At 38.9% G+C, this 22,782-nt stretch overlaps 1 long non-coding RNA gene across 1 annotated transcript in view; it reads right to left on the reverse strand.

Moving 5' to 3' along the window:
* Nucleotides 1–20,663: 20,663 nt before the first annotated feature.
* LOC110201417 (uncharacterized) overlaps nt 20,664–22,782 on the reverse strand; it is a 105,154-nt gene continuing 103,035 nt past the window's right edge. Inside the window, exon 4 of the long non-coding RNA XR_002322492.2 lies at nt 20,664–22,019. This is a non-coding gene — a long non-coding RNA (uncharacterized LOC110201417). The remainder of the gene's footprint in view (nt 22,020–22,782) is intronic.

The raw sequence follows: 22,782 nt of genomic DNA on the forward strand, positions 1-22,782 counted from the left end.
TTCCATTGTCCATCCTATTTACATTTGAAGTTATGATTACTAACTCTCCCCTGTAGATCTGAGAAGCTGCAACATGCACAGTGACCACACCCCATTTTGGCAGGTGGCTAAACCAGGATGAGGGTAACTGAGGGGTCTCAAACAGTTGGTGAGTTGGGAGAGTGGGTGTCTACCCCAAGCATGTGAAGACTTGTTCTCACGGAATGTGAACAGTTTGTTTTAATGGGTTGTGAAAGCAGCAGAAGCAGGCCCTGTGGAGTGATCAGAGTTTGGTTAGATATCAACAATGCCAAGGTCTTTCATTGCATCCCAAGCCATTGCCAGTGATCTTGACTTCTGTCTTGCCACTGGACTTCAATGACTCTGGAAAAGAGAGTGAGGATGAGGATTTAAGATTTAACTTTGCCTTGCATAAGTCCAATTTATGTGTGAGTCAAAAGACATCACCTATACCATTTCACCGTTTTTTGCAAATCTAGAGCCATCTCCCCTCCAAATGTTCATGTGAACTATTTGTGCCCAACTTGTGGTAGAGCCTTCTAAGTTATTATTGATCTGACCAGTCACAGTTGGGCACACAGTACCTTGACCCCAACCTGGTGATGTTATTTTGGTCCTCTTTGAGAACAAAGGGTAACAAACCGATCAAAAAACTAACTGTGAATTTCTCTCCATCTCAGACAAAAATCACTCAATAATCATGTAATTCAGTAGTATTATCAAATAATTTAGAGGTACAAATAAACACTTAAAAAAGATACAGAAGACCCAAGCTGTGGCAGGGCTCACAATACGGTTGCCCCTTGTAGAGGAAAGAAAACTCCAGCTAACTGTAATTCTCTCAATCATCTGCTACAAATGCCCACTGTTGTTCTGCCAGCTTTCAGCTCTAGTCTTTTCCTGCCATCATTTTTTATTGTCTCTTCACTGTTCATTGTTCATCTCCTTGTAGCTCACTTTTTTCTCTCTGTCTCCTCTGTCTGCCATCTTAAAGTTGGGCTAAGCTTCCTCTTCAAAAAAGCAGGAGACACAGAAAATGAACAGAGCTTTCCACAGACCCTATCTAGATCCAGTATTCTGTCCACAAGGAAAGTCTCAGTGATCCTGGGTCCTAGCTATCTGGAATGAAATATATGAAACAATACATGTGCCATTTCATTGTATTTAGGCCTCTTGATTTTTGGATTCTTATATCCACAGATTTGCTGGAGCCAACTCATAGGGACTTGAAAGCAGATTGTTAAATTTTCAGTGTTCATTTTTGCATCTTGGAAATCAGCAAATATTATAAATCAGGGCTTGATTTATTATTTTGTTAATTGTCTAGACATTTAAAACTTATAGATAAAAGATGAATAAAGCAGATTAAATTTGAGTGGCACATTTTCCCCCCAGAAAGCTATTGTTAAATATTTACCGGCATACACCCCTGACTATATCCCACAAAAGTTGTTTCCCAAAATTTCTATATCAAGTATTCAAGCATATTTGATCTGACAGTTTCTCATATTAAGCAAATCCCATCACATCCCCACCTCTCTCTGGCACAATCAAAGTGTTTTATATACATTTTATAAATTTTCTGAGGATCTTTCATTCAATTTAGTTTTGTTTTTCGAAGTTCACTTTCTTCTGACATGTTTTCTTCAGTTGATTTAACAAGGATTTATTGAGTACTTGCTAGATATATAACACCAAGCTTTGTGCTGACTGGGAAGGAGAAAGGTGGAGAGAGGGAGAAGGAATATTAAGACAGAAGAAAGGCAAGATATAGTACCCCTTGAAGGGAAAGTATCACCAAACAAAATGTTAATGAATAGATCAGCAGAGAATGAAGAAGGTGAGAAGCTAAAAGTACCAAGCTACAGGGTGCTTGGCTTTCAAAGCCATTTTTTGTAACTTTCTAGAAGTGCTGAAATAAGAGCTGGCTAGAGGAAAAGAGGGTGAAGAAGGCAATGAATATGGACTGTGACAATGAGTGTGACCCTGATGCATGCATGTGACTTCTTAATTTACAGAGAATTATTTTTATTCAGGTAAAATATAAAATTGAAGGAGAGGCCATGCTGCCCTCTTTTTTTCTGGAGTGGAAGATTGGAGTGAAGGTGCATTTTCTGAGTGGAGAAGAGCCCTGGGGAGGACACACTACACTAGTTCCTTAGTCATTTTGGTTTTTCTATCTCCTGAGGCAATAAAATGTGGGCAACATACAAACAGAAGGTGGTAGATCTATTGCCTCCACAGAGTCACAACTACATTTTTAGAAGTTGGCAATATCTATCTGCTTGGGTACAGTGGGGAAATTTACAGACAATCACTGAACGAGCACGTAGGCATTGTGTTAGTTGCTAAGGGTGCAAAGACAAAAATGAGTTGTTCTTGTCTGCATGGAGTTCAAATTCTATTGAGTGAGACAAGATGGAAAAGAATGCACATGCAGATTCATACAGCATAAATACAAGATAATCCAACTAAATTCTTTCTTTAAATGAGTGTTTAAGATATGAATGGATTTTGAGGATTTCTCTGCTAGTGCCAATTTCTTATCCATAGATTGAATGATTTCCTTTTTTTATATTGAGCTGTTTTTCCTTAGTTATCCTGGGATTTTTTATTTGTTATGTTTGGAATTTGGGTCATCCTGCATCACCCAGAACCAGGTTGAAAATGTAGAAGCTAGTCCTACTCTCACTCTGATCAGCATGGTAACTTTAATGTGCATCATTTTCTGTTATGGTATAGTTTGCCCCTTCTTAGCCAAACCGGTGGTTACCCATTCTCTGGCCTTTACCATATTAATACAGAAACTAGTGAGAACACCTGATCAACTTAGCCCATTGCAACTCAGAACTACTGAAATCAAGAGATCTTCCGTTTCAGCCTCCCCATAGAAGGAGTTGGAAGTGTGTGTCACCAAGCCTGGCTAATGTAAAATTTGAGATGTATTATGATGTAGCACTAAGAGCCCTGATTTGGAATCAAGAAAAACCTGAGTTCAAAGTCCTTTACACTTGCTACTTGTGTGAACCTGAACAAATTAAATTCTCTGACTCAGTTCTCTTGTCTGTAAAAGGGGGATGTTGCAAGGATCAAATGAGATAAGTAAGTCAGGTGCCTTGAAAACTTTAAAACACATTAAATACACCAGTTATTCTTAGTCTAGATTTGATAAAATGAATAAATAAAGAAATAAATGAATGAATAAACCCCTGGGTTAAGAGCTCTCTTTATCAAGAAATACATTAATTAAGAATGGCTAGACAAGTTCAACACTGAGTTTCCCATAAACTAATATCAGGCTGATATCTGCAAACAGTCTTTTTCAGACTGAGAATTACTGTTTCTTTTTTTTTTTTATCCCTGCTAACCCATCTTTGATACCTTTTTCCCCCCCACAAATTGTTCCTTTTCTTTTTCTTCTGATTTTTGTGATGGATACTGCTCTTTCTCATGATGATTCTAAGAGGAAAAGATGATACTTCAGACTAGTTCCTTATTCTTTTTCTCTTTTATTCTCTATTATTTTATGTATTATTTTTTCCCCATTAAAAAGGAATCTTTTTTTAAAAAGATGGGAGGGATATATACAATCAGCCTTTTAATAGTATTGGCCTTATACTACTGGAAAGGTGGCAGCTCTCTCTAGGGGAAGATAGTATAGGTATATTGTATATGTGTATATGAATATATATATACATATACAAAACATATACTTACACGTACATTATATGACTATATGTGCATATATACTATACACATATTACACAATATGTACAAAGTTAGCATAAAATAGTTTGGGGAAAGAGTGCACTTAAAGCTGGTAGGATCAGGAAAGGCTTCAGGTAGAAGGTGGTGCTTGATCTGTTTCCTGAAGGAAGACATGGATTTTAAGAGGTGGCCATGAGGAGGTGGCACATTCCATGAATGGGGCGACAGGTGGTAGAAAAGCTCAGAAACAGGAGTGAGAACATTACGTGGGAAGACCAGCAAGTAGCCAGGTATAGTTGGACCATAGAGTACATGGAGGGGAATTCATCTGCAAAAATAATGGAAAGATAAGAAAGAACCAGGTTTTTAGGAGCTTTAAATGTCAAACATAAGAGTTTTCACAGAAGAGGAACCATCACAACCTGGCCCCTTACTATATTTCCCTTATTCTTACACATGACTCCCTTCCATGCACTCTGTGGTTCAGCCATACTGACCTCTTGATTGTCCCTCATGCACAGTGCTTCATCTCCCATCTTTGTGCTTTTTTATTTTCCCCATCCCTGTGACACACTGAGTGTTCAGTGAATTCCAAATAAAAAATTCCCTCCAGTGGGTCCTTTTTAATGAATTGTCGTTGTCATTCAGTCATTTTCAGTCACGTCTGACTTTTTGTGACCCCATTTGAGGTTTTCTTGGCAAAGATACTGGTGTGGTTTGCTACTTCCTTCTCCAGCTCATTTTATAGATGAGAAAACTAAGGCAAACAAGGTTAAGTGACTTGCCCATGGTCACCCATAGCAAGTGTCTGAGGCAAGATTTGAACTCAGATCTTCTTGACTCTAGGCCTGGCACTCTATCCACTGCACCACCTAGCTGCCCTTTCCATGCAAAGGGAGCCTCAAAAAAATTCTTATCCTAAAAATAGTAACAATAGCTAACATTTATAGAGCATCTGCTATGTGCCAGGCATGGTGCTAAGTACTTTGCAAATATTATCTCATTTAATGCTTGCAACAACCCTAGCAGTTAGCTGCTATCATTATCTTCCTTTTACAGATGGAGAAACTGAGGCAAATAGATATTAAGTGACCTGCCCAGGATCACACAGCTAGTGTCTGAAGTCAAATTTGAACTCAGGTCTTCCCAACTCCAGGTCCAATGCTCTCTATCCATTGCACCACGTAGGTGCCTACAAATGTCATAGAAAGAGGGGGAAAAATGACAGTGGACAAGATTTCAGAATATAATTCGGGGGAGTGGTTACCCCCACTTTGTACAGCCTCATATATCTCATCTGGGCACATAGACACCTACTCACTGGGTTGCCTTGCGCATTCCAATCTGTTTTCACAGTGGAAGGTCTAGATTCCATGGGATGGATTAATATCACTTGGTTGTACTCAAGTACTTTTATGGTCTTACCAGTAATCTCTTGAGGTGAAATACACTATAGTACAAACCATTACATACATCAAGTACAATCACCATCACCATCTATGAAATTGAACCTGAAAAATCACTTAAGGGCAAGGTTCCAGGTTCTGTAAGAACAAATTTTAATTTACACCTTCTCAAGTTCCTTGAACTTTAAAATCCTACAAAATGATGTTGCTTCTAACAAAAGTAGAGCTCTGTTTCTCTTTATTCTAATCACATTCTCTTTGTTCTTGAATCTGCTGCATTTTTTTCCCATAAGGAAAAAAAATGCTTTGTACTGTTAATGGACCCTGGAGAATATGGCATGGACATCTTTATCAATTTTCTCATGGGAACTTTATCTTCTTTCTACCTAGCTTTTGCTATTGAAATGCTAGAGATCTTTATGCATTATCATGAGCTGAATGGGCCCAGCCCATTGACCAATGGTCAATTTGTTGGTGCTGAATCCCAATCCCTGGTATTTGCCAGGAATCAGTCTGTGGAAGAAAAGACAAGGGTAGGATTGGCTGAAGCATTCACCGGTTCCAGATCATGGTAGGTATCCAAGAAGTTAGTTCATAGGAGTGACAAAGGATACAGCAGGTATCACAGGCCGTAGGTCTAAAGAAATCCAGCAGAAGGGAAGATATAGGTGTCATAAAGGAAATAGGATTCCAATGAATTATCAAGTGAGATCCTTTCAATACTTAACAGCGTTCTGTGATCTGTTGAATTCTCAGTGGTTTTGCCCCCAGGGAACTGATGTTTTAATAAATGGCACTGACAAAGATTTAATCAATTTCAACCCAAAATCATTCCTTAATATGTCCTAAGAAAATATTTTCGTTTGATTCAAACTAACTGTGCAACCCATCATTTCTTTTTATTTTTTATGTTTTTGGTATTTTTCTCTAGTTGACTAAGTAATCTGATCTTTCTTCATTTTATTGCATAGTTTGGGGTTGTATGGTATCATTTTGCTATTTATTACATCTTCAACAGAATGCCCACCAAAATGTATGCTCAATTCCAAAATAAAAAGTGCCCATTATTACTGGCTTCTAATCCCCATTTAAAAAAAAATACTCAAAAATTTTTCAATGTGTTGATAAGTTTTATTGGTTTTTTTGTCTCTCTTCTTCCTATTTTTTTCCTTTTTTAAAAACTTTATTATAAGGAATGACTTTGAGAGGGGGAAAGGAGAGAGACACAGGGGAAAATATAGATGATAGAAAAACACAATTTATTTAAAGTTTACTACACAAATAGCTAATAATGCTATCATAATAATGGATTTCATCTTTCCCCATCTACAAAACTGCATCAGAAAGTGCTGCCCAAAATTTACTTGAAACAGACAATAAATTTCTTACAAAATTGAGTAGCGGAAGATTTATTTCATGGCCACCCTTTCCTCCTCTGTCTACCTCAAAGTTGCAATATTTTTATACTCAAATTCTCAGTTTCTTGGGTCCTCCAGCATCTTCCTAGGGTTCTGGAAAGTACCGTCCTGTCCTACTTCTTGCATGCTTCCCTTTTCTGTGAATGAATTGGAGGGAAATATCTGATTTGGACTTCTTAGATTTGGCCCTGAGTGCTATGTCAGCTCTCTTTCCCTGCTGTCTTGATAAGGTAGCTGCCGCACTGTCCACTACTGTATCTGTAGCAACTCTTTTTTTAATTCCCCCTAGGGAAGGAATATTGTTAGAGGGATAATTTTAGCCTCTGTCTAAGACTTCAGCTTCCATAGATTAAGGATTTCACTTCACTTCTTCCCTGCAACCCTTCTGTAACTTAGTAGATATTTTCATAATATTCTGTGCAGGGGGAAAAGAGAAATCATTGCTTGTGGCAAACTTTCTGGAGATGAACTTCTCCAAACTCACTCTGGCTGGTCTTTGGATGAAAGACATTCAATCAATCACCAGGCCCATACACAAAACTCTTCCAAATTGATAGGTCCTGCCAGGGTACCCCTGGAATAGCCTTCAAGTATCATCATGGGTCATTGAAATGTTGTTGTTGTTATTGTTTGTCCTTCGTCCTCAAAGAAGACCATGACAACAAGAAGAGGATGCCATGACTTGTAAGTGAATTGGATTTAAGTGAGGGAGACCTGTGTAAGGTCACCAGCCTCACTTTCTCCTCCAGAGCCATCTGGGTCCAGTGGCAAGATATAGATTAGGATGACTGAAGATGGCCCGTGAGTCGTTGAAATAGGATGCTGGTGGAGATGATTACACTAAATGTATTGTATGATATTTCAAAGCATCTCTTCAACTATATAGGCCTGTACCCTTTTATGATCTCACTTTAGTTTCCTTTGGGGCATCCTTTTATTGAGTGCGTCAATAGAGCAGGAAGAAAGTATAGGTAGAATTCTATGGAGTGCCAGGATAGAAGACATCTCCAGGAGAATTCCACTGTGACTGAATTACTGAGAGTGGCTTTGGCCAGGTGAGCTGATAACATCAGCCTTTGGCTATGGCCACAGTGTTTAAAAACAGCAGAGTAAATGGAGCTAGCCATTATAATTCTGCATTGTGAAGACAGACGGTCTAGTGCGTGGAAAGAGAGCAAGGACAAGAGCCTGATGAGATTTGTGGAAAAGAGTAGTCCTCATAGTCTCAAAGATTGTCCCCTACCCATTTTGGGCATACCTATAGGCACTTGATCACCACCTCAAAGAAACAACTGTCAAGGGAATTATGGGCCACTCTACCTCTGTGTCATTACTGAGTGGTTACAGAACCTGGCAATCAGGGGTTATAGGACGCTGACAATAGGCTGCCAAGGTAACAGAACTCTGGAACTATCAAGAGCCAATTATATATTCCCAGAGAGCAAAGATCAGCGCCTGATGTATACTTTGCATACCAACTAATGCATTGTGAGTACTCCATTAATATTTTTTAGAAGAACAACAAGCTATCCTAAGTTGGTAGCTTAGTGCACCAGAAGAATTTAAAGTCATAAGACGTATGGGTGGGCCCCAGCTCAGCCACTACATGACAAAATTACAGTCAAAGTCACTTTAATTCTGAGGCTATTTCTTAATCTCAAAAATGGGATACAAACTGTAGTATCTACTTCACAGGGTTATCTCATCCTCAGATTATATATACAAATTGCTTTGAAAACATTACAGCACTGTGTAAAATCAGTTTTTATTATTACTTTTCCTTTTTTTATGAGATCTGTGATTTTATTGATATAGGGAACACCTAGTGAATAAATGTTCTCTTCCCAAGCAGAGAGGCAGCTGTTATACAACATAGAACTTTAAAGAGTAGGGTTGGATTCTGAGAGGTTGAGATATTTTCCCAAAGACACAGATGAATTAACAGAGGTCATCTCTCCACCCAATATACCACACTTTTTGTACCATGTGTCTGTCTCTGTCTTTGTCTCTCTGTCTCTCTGCCTCTCTCTCTCTGTTTGTCTTTGTCTCTCTCTACCTCCATTTGTCACTGCCTTTTTCTATCTCTGCCTCTGTGTGTGTGTGTGTGTGTCTCTCTCTCTCTTTCTCTGTATCTCACTCAGTCTAGAAGTACTCTAGCTACTCATGACCCAATTCCACAGCTTATAAGCACAGAATCTTTGATCTACTCTCTTTCTGACCTAGGTTCATTCTCCCTTCTCAGGCAGCCTGGTACCCTTTTACCCCCAGGGGTTTACCACATTGGTGCCAGACTTAGTGTGTAGACCAGCTCGACTCGAGCCCTACTATATAGCTCAGAACTCTGGAGCTCAAGCAATCCACTAGCCTCCACATTCCTTAAAGGCATATATTACCACACAAGGTGTATGGGGTGGTAAGGGAGGACTAGCATCTCTGGTGTGAGGGTTTGCCGAGCCATTTTCAAGGTTGCTCAACCATCTTTGGTGTCCACCTGTCGCCCAACTCTCACCTGTGGCTCCAAGAAGCTGTAGCATGAGCAGCAGCCATACCCTGGTGAAACCCTCTTGGCAGACAGGCTAAACCAGGTTGAAAGTAATTGATAGGCCTCAAACCTGTTGGTGAGATAGTTCACATGCTATCCCAAGCACGTGAAGACTTCCCTCAGCAAAATGGGTGGATGAGAACGATTTGTTCCAACAGCCATCAAGTCAGCCAAAGCAGGCACTAAAGGGTGCTTAGAGCTTGGTCAGGCATCAAAGACGCCAAGGTCATCCACTGCATCCTGGGACATTGCCAGTTGTCTTGACTTCAGTGAAGAAGAGAGAGTGAGCCTGACACCTTGTGTTGTATAACTATGCTTCACTTAAATCCAATTCACAAGTGAATCAAGATATCGCTGTTGATGTCATTGGTCTTCTTGGGAAAAAAAAAGCATGAATAACAACAGCTACCACACAGCTATATTCTGGTTTTCTTTTAGGCTTACTCAATAATGATGGCGGAATGGCGTCCTTGTTTACCATTCTTCTCTTTATGCGAGTTATCAGCTATAAGATTCCATTTCTAAGCTTGTTGATTCATAAGCTTAATGTTATTTAAATATGTGTTGTGTTTAATGCCAGAGCACTTCAGGGAAACTAGCTTGTGTATGTGCGTGTGTTCTGTCAAGTATTTAACATATGTTTTTGTATTTCCATGTTTGTGATTTAACAGATGATTGGGGGGAGGCAGGAGATATTTGGCTTACCTTTATTTTTTTATTTTTTTATTTTTGTCCTATAATGCCCCAATTATCAAAAACATTCCGTTTGTGTTGGTGTTTCACAAAATACATTGCAATTGGAATAACAGGTTATAGTGGTGATGTAAATGAAGAATCTTGTTTTAGTAGGAAATAATCTATTCAACCCTTATGTTTCAAAGGACTATCTAAAACCCTTTCAGTGGCTTGTGAAGGGCCTTTTGTGTTTATTCCTATCTGAAAGTGGTTGGTGTGTGCAGATTCTCATAATCTTCCGCTCATATTTTTTCAGTCTAATTCAGCATTTATCATGCCCTAAGTACCACAGTAGGGTCTGGTGGTACAAAACCAGAAGCCCCCAAACAGTCCCTGTCTTCTCGAAACTTACATTCTACCAAGGGATATAATGTGTAAACAGCTGATTAAATACAAGCTAATTTGAAGAGCAACTGTAAATGAGATCTAAGGAAAGGCTTCTTCTGGAAAGTAGAATCTAGACTGAATCTCAAGGGAAGCCGAGAATTCTGAGAGATAGAGGTGAGGAAGGAGTGCCTTCTAGACATGAAGCACAGCCTGTGTAAAGACACAGAATTCACAGACAGAAAGCTGAGTATAGAGAATAGCAAATAGGACTGTCTTACGTGGAGGAGACAAATGTCAAACAAATTTGGAAAGGCAGGTCAGAACCAGATTACGGAAGCCTTTACAAAAAAGCAAATGATTTATTATTATATTTTTATATTATCAATAAGAAGGTTAAAGTTTATCATCGAGATTTACATTTGATTTCATAGAATTTTATTGTGTATGTACGTATTCATTTTCCTTAAAGTTTTTTTTATTCCTTTAAAGTTTTACAACCCATACTTTGACTTGACCTCAGAAACCTGAGTGTCTTTTAGCTATTTTTAATTAATCAGAAGACACTTCCAATCCATTACAGGAGTAGATGGGATATGTCACTGATAAATTAATGAAATCAATCACAAATTAATCCCACATTGGGCTTGTGGTGTGACAATATACACACGAATCTTATGCATTTTCTATGGGAAACATGTATTTCATCATATAAAGCCTACACTTCCTTATTTTAAAGGATTTTGTATATTGTTCTGCTTTGGTTGTTAGAGAAGAGCTTAGCTACTCTTACTTTTCTGTGAGTCTTGCAAAAGCCTCTGCCTTTGAGGTTCTTTGGAGAACTATCCATCGTTAAAAGGAAATAGAACAAAACCTTGTGTTTATTTTTCTTCCTTATTGCCAGATTCAATTCTAGCTTTTGAAAATTTTTCATTAGGGCCTAGGTTTTGTGATTAAATATGTATTATCTATCTCCTTCTCTCCCCAGCTATCTACACACTCATATAGCATATTATTTTTATCTATTAAATAAACCAGAACTAACTAGTTGTTACATAATACTGATAAAAAATAAAAAGAGGTTCCTTCATTGGAGAGTCTATTTAGACCTTGGAAGTGTAGTATGGTGGAAAGGGCATTGGGCTTATTGTTATAGGACCTGGTTTCAAATTCTGGCTTCGGCACATAATGACTGTTTGACCTTGAACATCTCTAAAAAGGGTCAATTGGACTATATGACCTATTAACTCTCTTCTAACTTTATGATGTGTTTTGTTATTGTTGTTCAGTCATTTCAGTTCTGTTTAACTCTTTGTGACCCCATTTGGGTTTTCTTGGCAAAGATACTAGAGTGCTTTGCCATTTCCTTCTCCAGCGCATTTTACAAATGAGAAACCTGCGGCAAATTGGGTTAAGTGACTTGCCTAGGGTCACACAGCTAGTAAATGTCTGAGGCTGGATTTGAACTCAGGTCTTCCTGACTCCACACCCAGTGCTCTATCTGCTGTGCCACCTAGCTGGCCCAAGATCTGTGTACCAAGACTCATAATGAACTGGAAGCATACTCTGCTTAATTTGTTCCTTGAAAATACTGTGTTAGGCAAAACAATTCACTGGGAGTCATTCATTCCATGATTCTGTAAGAGCAATGTTGCAATTAGCTGAGCCATATTATAATAGGAAAGAGCAATATTTCAAAAGAGTTTGGTTACCTTGAATTAATAGTATTATTGCACCTATGTGATGGAGTGGAAAGAGCATCAGATTTAGAGTTTTAAAAAATCAGGTTCAAATCTTAGCTCCACTGCTTACTAATTGTGTGACCTAGGACAAGCCACATAACTTATATTAGCCTATTTTATCATCTGTAAAATGAAAAGAATGTGGACTAGATAAGTTCTAAGATCCCCTCTAGGTCTAAATTCTAAGATCCCCTCTATGCCTATGAAAAGGTAGAGATGAATGATTTAATTCATTTCAGGAATAGAGGATGAATTGGGCAAACATACTGAGGTAGGAGATAAAGGATGGGATAAGAGAACAGCTAGTCATTTAGTTGGGCTGGAATGGAGATAATATGTGTGAAAGTAGACGATACTTATAAATGCAAAATAGACATGATAATTATTATTAGTTATTATTATTAATGTTGTTTACTAAGATGGCCCCTAGAGACTCTGGGTTCACATACACCTAGGTCTGTTCCAGGCAGCCTGACTCAAAAAGGGTCAGGTTTTTCTCTCTGGTTTTTGCCCTAAACTTAGAACAAAATTCCAGAGAAATCTTAAAAATATAAGTTAGGCACAGCTTATATCCAGAACACGTCCACATGGGCATTCAGCACATATAATGGTTATTGTGTATGGAGTAGACTTAATGTTTTTCCACAGAAAATGTATAAGATGTTCAGGACTCATCAGAGCCCATTGAACAAACACAGAAGTATAAAGCAATCAATAACTCTTCAGCCCTGAGCCACCTTCCACCCAAGAGAACCTAACTTGGGGTTGCTGTTAGAGGAAATCTCCTTTGTTCCAGTGAATTTCTCTTTCCCTAGAGTCATACAAAGCAAACCTAAGACTAATTGTACCACTCTGTCATTGAGGTTTTCTCTCCTCAGCTCCTGCCAAATCACCTGCAAGTAAATATTATTTGGAGTTTACTGAATAATTCAACCTCTTTATCATCAGAACTGCACTGTCTGAGTAATTGAGGCTTTGTTCTCCAAGTAGGATGCTGGGCAGGAACCATGTGGCCTATTTTCTCACTTCTCCAAGAAATAGAAAATCTTATCTTTCTGGAAAGTCCAAAACCTAAATTCAAAAATTCTGGAAGTCTTGATCTTGAGGTTACCCATATGGTAAAGCCAGTCTTACATAGGAAATCTCCCATTTCAATTCTGGGCTCATGTTACTTAAGAAGGTCAAAATCTCTCTGCTCTACCTGGCAAGTTGAGGTTCAGGAAGGAAACTTGAGGTCTCCTTTGAGGTCATATGCAAGCATGTGTCTCCCATTGCCTTGTACTTCTGCTGTTCACCCATTCCTACTACATACACACATATATAATTATATATAGACATACTTACACGTATGTTGTTCAATTGTTTCAGTTGTGTTCAACTCTCTGTGACCCCAATTGGATTTTCTTGGCAAAGATACTGGAGTGGTTCACCATTTCCTTCTCCAGCTCATTTTACAGATGAGGAAAATGAGGCAAGCAGGGGTCAGTGACTTGCCCAGGATCACACAGCTAGTAAATGTTTGAGGCCAGATTTGAACTCACAAAAATGAGTCTTCCTGACTTCAGGCCCAGAGCTCTATCCACCTAGCCGCTCACATAATTATATACATACATATATATATATGTACTTGCATATAAAATATACATATGCATATATACACACACAAACATACACATACATACATATATGTAATCCAAACTAAGTATTTGTTAATGTGCTACTCCTTCTATAAGTATTTAACAGAGAACTTACATTTATGTAAAACATTGAGGTTTACAAAATGTATTACCTCTTTTGGTCATCACAAAGACCCTTTGAGGTAGGTATTATTTTTGTCCCATCTTTACAGATAAAGACACTGAGGCTGACACAAGTTAAAAGACATACTCTGAGTCAATACAGCTAGGAAGAGGCAGGATTTGATCTCAAGTGTTCCTGATTCCTAGTCTAGAATGCTATCCACTACACCAGAGGTGTCAAACTTGCAGCCCCTGCTTGGGGCTAGCAAAACTCTGGAGAGCAGCAAGAACCAGATTAAAATGTAATTGAGAAATGTTTAACAAAATACATAAAAATATAATATAACACAGATAATGGCTGTGCTTTTTAAGTCAATGTGCAGATAAGAGGAATCATTGGTATTTGAGTTTGACCCCACTTCAGATTACCTGGCAGCTGTTTTTTTCAGGAATCACGGCAAACTGACCAGCGAGTTAAGACTCTGCCAATTTATTGAGGGCAAGCTGCTACTTCCATGAGCCATTTTTGTTTAGCTTAGTCTTGAGGAAAGTAGAAGAACCATTATGGAAATATACAGAGATGTGATTAAGAGAAGATCAGTTTAGTTTTCCAAAATGCTCTCATGAAATATTATCTTTATATATCTTTATGTATCTTTACATACTTGTCTCATATTAAGTAGTGACAGATTGGGTCCTTCTGGATCCAAAGTATTAGAACAACAATTCTGATATAGGAACAGGCTGAGTAGGTTTTTACTGAACATAAAAATTTCAGAATCAGCAAGCATACAAGACATCATCATAATCAAGCCGAGATTAATAAGCACCTACATGCACACGAGACTTAGCAGCTACTCAGCATTCATCCAGAAACATTGTGTTATCACATGACTCTGCTATATTGTTCTCAAAATACACCAAAGGTTCACATTCAGAACAGAAGTTGAAGATCAGGGGCTTCTCTCAAAAGAAAGTTCTGGACGATTCATTTCAACAGACATTTTTTGAATATTTACACATTCAAACCATTCTTGCTATCTTAAAATGGTAGAAACATATAGTAACAGTTCTACATTCTGGGATATCAGACTCTGAGGAATCTTCCAGTGAAAAGAGGCTTGTCGACTGTCTGTTCTTCATTTTCGAAGAGGACCCATGACATCATGAGGTGATGTCTTGACTTACACGTGAATTGGATTAAAGAGGCGGAGTTGCAAAAAGTCATCAGCCTCACTCTCTCTTCCAGAGTCATCAAAGTCAAGAGGCAAGAAAAGGTTGATAATGGGGATGAATCCTCTTGTATTTCTAACAGCATTCTCCAGCAGAGAATGAAAAATGCATATTCCAAGCATCTAAGCCAAAACAAATTTATCCTTCTTAAGAAGGAGGGGATGTTCTTTTGGGGGCTTTGAGTCTAAAAATCATAATCTTTCTTCATGTTTGTCAACAGGAATCAGGTTAATTTTGAACAACCAGAACCTCAAATGAGTCAATGCCAAAACACAGCACCATTTTCATCCTTCCTAACTCCTCAAGGGTTTAGGAAGAAGAATTTGTTTTCATTTACAGAGCATCTGTATCACAGCTATGAACAGGAATTAATTTAGAAAAACATTGAACATCATGGAAAACAGCTTTAACCAAGACTGTGAACATTACTTGGTAGAAGAAACACCCTCAAGCCCTTTCCCAGGCAACTGTGTGCAAAATTAAAAAAAAAAATTAAAAGCAGCAGATTAGGAACAAGAAGGTCATACTGACCCAAAACATCCACACTTGTAAGTACTGATGTACTGCTTAGAGTGGGGGGACTAGGAAGAAAAACTTTATTGAAAATCATAGCAGTCTGGGGACATGTAACATAAAGCCAAATATCTGAGTGCCTTATAAGCCAGTGCAATCATTTGTGTCAATAATACTTCATTCCTTGATTTGTTCATTTAACAAATATGTATTGAGTGGCCAACATATGAAAAGTACTATGCAAGGAATTAGAAAATGTACAAAAATGAATGACCGAGTCACTGCCCTCAAGGATCTTATACTCTAGTAATGATTAGCAGTGTCTAGCATATAGTAGTGCTTAATAAATGCTTTATCTATCTACCTCTCTAGGAATAAGACAAGTAAACAAATTGTTATAAGGCAGAGCACGACAAATATCATTAGTATAGTATTAAATTCTTTGGAACTTAAGAGGAGGAGGAAAATTACATCTGGTTGGAGAGACCAGGGAAAGTTTCAGTGAGATAAATAAAATTTTAGTTAAATGTTAAAGGATGAGTATGATTTTTGATAAACTGAATTATATATGTATGGGTCCCTAAGTCTTCTTAAATGATTTTATTTTCATTTCTGGAACAGAGAAAGTGAAGCCTAAATTGACTAAGTGGTTTTGAAAGCTCCCTCAGAAAGTTCTTAGCAGAGTTGGAGAGAAAAATTCAGATCTCTTGATCTCTTTTCTCTAAGGCTGACTCTTTTTAAGGGTCCCCTTCTTCCTTTAGTGCCAATTTCCTATCTCACTCCCACCCAGCCAGAAGCCTCAGGATAATAAAAGTTCAAGAACTTCATGAACTAGCTCACCACATGAACTCAGAGATTAGTCAATAGCTTAGACAAACATGGCTGGCTGGCTGGTCTCCATGCTATTTTACCACAGTCTGGGCAGGGGAAAAAGATATTTAGGAAAGACTTGTGTGTGCTGTTTCCTCTCTTCCTCACCCTTCCCCCTCCCTTCTTTAGTAGTTTTACCCTGTAACGCCATTCATAGGTAAAGATCCTTTCTACCCAGGTGACCCAGACACCCTTCCTATCTTGATGATAAAAATAGCTGCATGAAGGAAAGCCAATCCAGGCAGGGAGGGCCCTCAATGACCACTCCACTGTACTCCACTTCTAGTGGGATTCTACATCTCTGCCGGCTTAGTTCCACTGTGGCTGGGTTTTTCTTGCAGTCTGGCTGAGTTTCTTCACCACAAGATCTGGAGCCACAGAGAATAGTGAAACGAATAAAGCTATAATGTCTCACTTTTTAAAAAAAATGCCCATGGAGGTCAGTTTTGCAACACCAAGGAGAGTCTAGACAAATAAATATAATTGTGATACACTGTAAATACTGGGCTCCACTGCCCAGTCAGACTGGGCAGTGTCATGATTTCAAATTGTTTTGGACCCATGGTGGAATTGGAAGACTTTGTTGTTTCTGCATTTAGTAGGATGATCATTCATCCAGATTTCTCTTGGGAATTGGTGAGGAGAACAATCAGTATCTGCACAAAAGTGTGCTAAGTTGCTTCTGGATTTTTCCTAAGTCTTTCTCCCCTCCCCTCTATTGAAGAAAATTGAGGACACCCACTCCCCAAAAAACCAAAAGAGGCTGTGGCATTGTTACCATCTTGGCAAGGTCCGTGGTCTGGAATGAACTGGTCACCCACTTGCTGACTCCTCCTCTGCCACAGCCTGCTTAATCGGGACATGATGTTTCATCCTTCACTGCAATGGGAATAAGGCCTTTAGAAGAATAGAGTCATTCAAAACACTTTGCTCTTCTTCGACCTAAAGTTTGAGCTGGGCTGCCTAAAAGAATTCATGCCAGTCATGACAAAAGGCAATCAGAGCCTTGCAGGGTCTACAGTGACCACACCTAGTCCCAAAAGGGACGTTCTGGATTAATCTTAGAAGATTTAAGCTGTCCTAGAATGGCCCCAAGAAACCCAGATAGAGCTTGATTATGAGCCAGGTGCCATTTTTGACAAGGACATAAGACCCCAGAGACTATCTACCTCTCCTTTTCCAATTTTTCATCATTAAAAACAAAACAAAACCTTACTACATTTACTACTGAGATGAATGATGCTGCAGCCAGGTGGTGTAGTAGATGAGAATGCTGCATATAGAGTCAGGAAGATTTGAGTTCAAATCCAGACTCAGATACTTACTAGTGGTGTGACCCTGGGCAACCTACCTAAACTCTCAGCCTCAGTTTCCTCATCTGTAAAGTGAGGAAAATTTCACAAAGTTGTTGTGAGGATCAAATAAGATAACATATCTTTAGCTCTTTCCAAACTTTTTTGCATTGTATAAGTGCTAGCTGTTATTATTACTAATATTATTAATTTATATCTGCTTCATATTATTAAAGATTATGAGGAAAGAGTTTGTGTTCCTTTAGAATCTGTCGTGTTGTCCTGGTATCAATGTACTATGGCTAGCCTCTAAATCATCAATGGTCTGAAGACCACACTTTGAGAACTATATCTCTAAAGTACCCTTGGGATTCAAATCACCAGTTGTTTACTAACCCAGATGCTTCACCATAACTCTCACCTCTGACTGTCCAAGGTTTAACAGAGGTGGGGAATCGTCGGCCTCAAGATCACATGTGGTATTTGGTCCTTGGGTATGGCCTTTTGACTGAGTCCGAGGTTTACAGAACAAATCCCTTTATTAAAAGATTCAGCCAATGGGCCACACTCGAGGCCACAGGTCTCCCACCCCTGATTTAGAGCAAAAGACTGCAATTTGACTCAGATGACCTCATGTTAATACAGGTACTCAGATTTCACTAGAAATAATTGAGAGAGTAGAAAAATTTGATTCCATCGTGGCAAACCTCATAAAAGAAACAAAACAACTGATGGGGAATCCAAATGCACAGAAGCAAAGGACAATCTGGAAGAAAAGAAGCAAATAATCAAAGATGTTAAAAGAAAACATTATCTCTATACAAGCAAAACTTATTGAATTTGAAGACAGGATGCATAGCGACAATTAAAGGGTTATAATTTTCCCTGAAAAACATAACAAATTAAAAACTCTTAAACAGCCATGCAAGAAATAACACAAGGAAACTGCCCAGAATTTCTGAACACATACAATTACCTGTGTCAGTCAAAATAATCTACACACAGATTACCTACAGAATTAAGATGGAGAATTAAGATTGAATAACATGCTAAGTAGTTTCAACTTTACTTAGTAGGCTTTGGAGAGCCATTGAAGTTTCGTAGTAAGAGCAGTAATACCATAAAACATTTGAAAGTTTACAAAGTGCTTTCTTTCTACCCGAGAAGCAGGTAGTACATCTGTTCTTAGATTTATAGATTTAAATCTGGAAGAGACTTTAGAGGTCATCTGGTCCAATACCCTTATTTTGCAGGTGAGAGGCCCTCAAAAGTTAAATGACTTGCCCAAGGTTACGCAAGTAGTAAACAACAGAGGCAGGATTCAAACCCAAGTCCCATGACTCCAAGTTTAGTCCCCCAAATTCAGCAAACTTTTCTCCCTTCTACACCACACTGATCAGAAGAATGATAATTCTAGATCTATACATCAGGAAGACTTCTTTCTAACAATGAGAAAAATGGATTGAAAGGGGAAGAGAGTATAGCAGGGAAAATACCTGTTAATAGATTTCTGTGATTATCCAAGCAGATGATCATGATGATTAGTGTTTGACTGATGACAGTGAAAATATAGAGACGGGGATATTTTGTCAGGATCTCAGAGTGAGACAAACGGTAAAAATTTCCTTTTTGGGCTATTTTACCCTTGCTTATCTTCACCTTGACTCACCAATTTAATTACTGTTTATTAAACCCACAGTACTCAGAGGTCCAGGAGTGTCCATCCCTCTAGTTCTATATTACCCAGACAGATAAATGTGTATTCTATTTCTAACCTTCCTCTCCCAACCACTTATCCCTCCCCAGGAGAATTTATTTCATAATTTAAAAACACTTCCAAAAATTCTTCCTTAGAGTAAACCTAAATTCCTCAGGCTATAAGTTAAACTTTTAGAACTACATACAACCATCTCTCTCTCTCTCTCTCTCTCTCTCTCTCTCTCTCTCTCTCTCTCTCTCTCTCTCTCTCTCTCTTCTCTCTCTCTCTCTCCCTCTCTCTGTCTTTCTCTCTCTCTCTGACTTAGTCTCCCTATTATGTCCACCCTGGAAATACAGAGGCTACTTTTTCCCAATCCAACCACTATGCAGCATGGTAGCTTTCACTTGATCAATTTCCAACCTAAAGCAAACTTAGGTTTGTCTCTCCTTAAGCAACCTGCTGATCCTGTATTCCCAGAAGCACATCAAATTGTTGCTGAACTTAGTGCAGATATCCGATTGACACATCTGCAGCTCAAAAATTCTGAGCTTAATAGAGCCTCTGGTTCCAGCTTTCTCGGTAGCTGGGATTACAGGTATGTACCACCATATCCCATGTCTTTTATATTCTTGAAATATATGTCGGCCTTCTTTTTTCCAATTTTTTTTAGTTTCTTTAGACTTTAAATCCTCCTCATGGAGAATATATAGTCCTCATATGCCAAAAAGATTATAATCCACTTCAGAAATAGCATAGACACCTCAAAACTATCTAAATAAAATGAAAGTATCTTCCTTATCTATACTGTACATTCAATTATAGTATGGGCCATATCCTACACCCCATGTACATAAAAGTTAGTGCTTCTCTCTTAATATACCTTGGAAAGGTTTTATTTTTGTCCAAGAGGTAAAAAAGGGTATAACAAAAGAAGCAACAAGGTGCATAACAAGAACATAGCATACAGAATGAGAACTGGATTTGAGTCTCAGGTCTACCACTAACTAGCCATGGGACTCTAGACAGTACACCTTATCTCTCTGGGTCTTGGTTTTTTTATTTGTAAAAAGACAGGGTCAACCCAGATGTCCCTTCCAGCTCTAATAGTCTATGAACAAAGCTGTGTGTGTGTGTGTGTGTGTGTGTGTGTGTGTGTGTGTGTGTGTGTGTGTGTGTGTGCCTTCCTGCTTGGTTGGATGCTCCTGAAGCAGTATAGCTTGACCTTCCTATCTCCAACTGAAATCAACCCCAGCTCCTCAGCCCTCTCATACCCGCAATAGGCATTACTATATGTTTGTCCTACTTCCCTATTTTTTGTTTAAACCTCCAAGAAAGAAGGAAAGATGCAGTAATCTAGGAGATTTAACTCACACTCCCAACCTAGAAAGGGATAACACAGTAGTGCACAGAGAGATGACAAAAGGGAAGGTTGACCTCCATGATTTCCCAGCGTTCTTTCTTATTTTTAATATTCTAAGATTCTGTGACAATAAAAGGCAAACTAAAACAAAAAAACAAAAAAAACCTCACCACACCAACAGTGACCTGGCTTTTATCTGTGTCACCAAACTGGCAGTTTTCCTATGTGAACAAAACCTGCCCACTGTGCATCTAGGGCAAGTTTTATTTGTGGAGCAGCTAACCAACTCTAGGAACAAGACCGGAAACATATACCTTCATGGCAACCAACACCAGGCCAGGTTATTTGTTGGGCTCCCTGCAAATAAAGCCAGGTTGCTGTTGATGTTGGTTTTCTTTGAGGTTTTTTAAGGCGGTGGGGAGGGAGGTTGGGTAAAGGAGTTGTCTTTTTGCTCCAGTTCAAGCTAGTGATTTGATAATAAATATTAGAAATATGGCCCCATAAAAAAATCAACATATAGATAAAGTATTTATAAACATGCTGCAATTATACTGTTTGCTCCGTAGCTATTAAAACCCAAGGAAATGACAGGATGAAGAAAAGCAAGGTGTAGATGGGTGCTCCCAGCCCTTTCAGTCGCAGCTTGAGTTTCAACCTTAAAATACACAGTGTGTTGTTTTCAGCTTGGTCCTCCTCCTTCAGTGGGAATTGCTGGGAGTTTCTGGCCTCCTTTGGGGTTAGGGATGATGGTCTCAGTCTGTGCGTAAGCGAGTGGTTACAGTCTTTAATTGCAAAGAGGAAGTGGTCAGACAACACTGCCTGTCCTGGCAAGATTGATAACTTGTAAGATATCTTGGAAGAATGCCAAGGGAAAGCTAATAACAACAACGAAAAAGGTTGTATGCAAAACCAAATATACATGTATCACTGACATGTTCTTTTTATTTCCTACATATACTGAGTAAACCAGATGGAAGGCATTTTAGATGGAGTACATGCCAGGAGCCCAAGCTCCATTATGTCTTTTCCTAATTCAATGAAGCAAATACTTTGGTGCCATCATAATTTATAGGAAAATACTTTCTATGAGGTTCAGAATTACTTAAACCTAACGAAGTAGAAAGAGTGAAGGGGAGCTGGATGATAATTGACACGAAACCTCAGGAAATCAAGATTCCTTTTAAACTGGGCACCAGTTTTATCAACGTCCATGAGTCTAGAACTTGATTGTCCTCTATTTTCCAAAGAAGCAAAAACAAAAACCCCTGGTAAAATGTAGCTAGTTCTGATGATACCAATTTTGGGATTTGATAACTAGTATTGTTTTTAGATTCCAGGACTATCATACTGTTGCGGCTACCATGTGACTTCTTGATTGTCAACCCTCTTCTCCAGGGTGGAATATAATGTCAATTCTTGGATCATACAGCAGTTAATCCTAAAAAACAAAAGAAAGCCATGTAAGCTAGTAGACAATGAAACTGAGACCACAAAGCACTCATGGTGATTGTCTGCCAAGATTATGTCTTCCAGGAATAACATGAGAAAGAGCTCACTCTGCCTATGTTGAGCTAAGTCCACTAAAACATGTACTTAGTCAAACAGCATCCCGGCCTCCTCCAGAGGTTGGTTTGGTTTGGGAGCAGTCTTGGTTATGAGTGTGGATATTTCTGTTGGGGTGGCCTGCAGAATGGAATTCAGTTTGGAGTAGCCCCAAGAGGTCCATGACAGCCTTGGGTCATCAGGGTCCGTAAGACTACCTTGAGATTGATTGGGTTCTTTGACCATCACCATTTGGCTCTGGTTTCAAATTTGCCCTTGGAGAGTCAGGGGACCCGGTTCATACTTGGTCCTGGTTAGGACCCCAGCACAGAGCATTTCTCAGCTGTCAGCTGCAGAACATGACTAGCATATGAACAGTTACAGTATGTCCAAGATACAGCAGAATCTCGGAGCTGTAAAGGACTCCTGCGGTTAGTCAGTACAACCCATACCTGCCCAAGTATATTCTCTACTATATATTCAATGAGTCGTTACCTAGCCTCCAACTGATGACTTCCCGGGATCAAGAACTAATCTCCTAAGGCAGCCATTTTTACTTTTACATGGCTCAGATCATCATTATTATTTCAGAAATGCTATAGCAATAGAATTTACAATCGATTTAATCCTTGACGAGGCTCAGACCAGACCCCTCATAG

This window comes from Phascolarctos cinereus, unplaced genomic scaffold, assembly GCF_003287225.1.
Source record: "Phascolarctos cinereus isolate Bilbo 61053 unplaced genomic scaffold, phaCin_HiC Scaffold_7;HRSCAF=346, whole genome shotgun sequence".
Classification (NCBI taxonomy): domain Eukaryota; kingdom Metazoa; phylum Chordata; class Mammalia; order Diprotodontia; family Phascolarctidae; genus Phascolarctos; species Phascolarctos cinereus.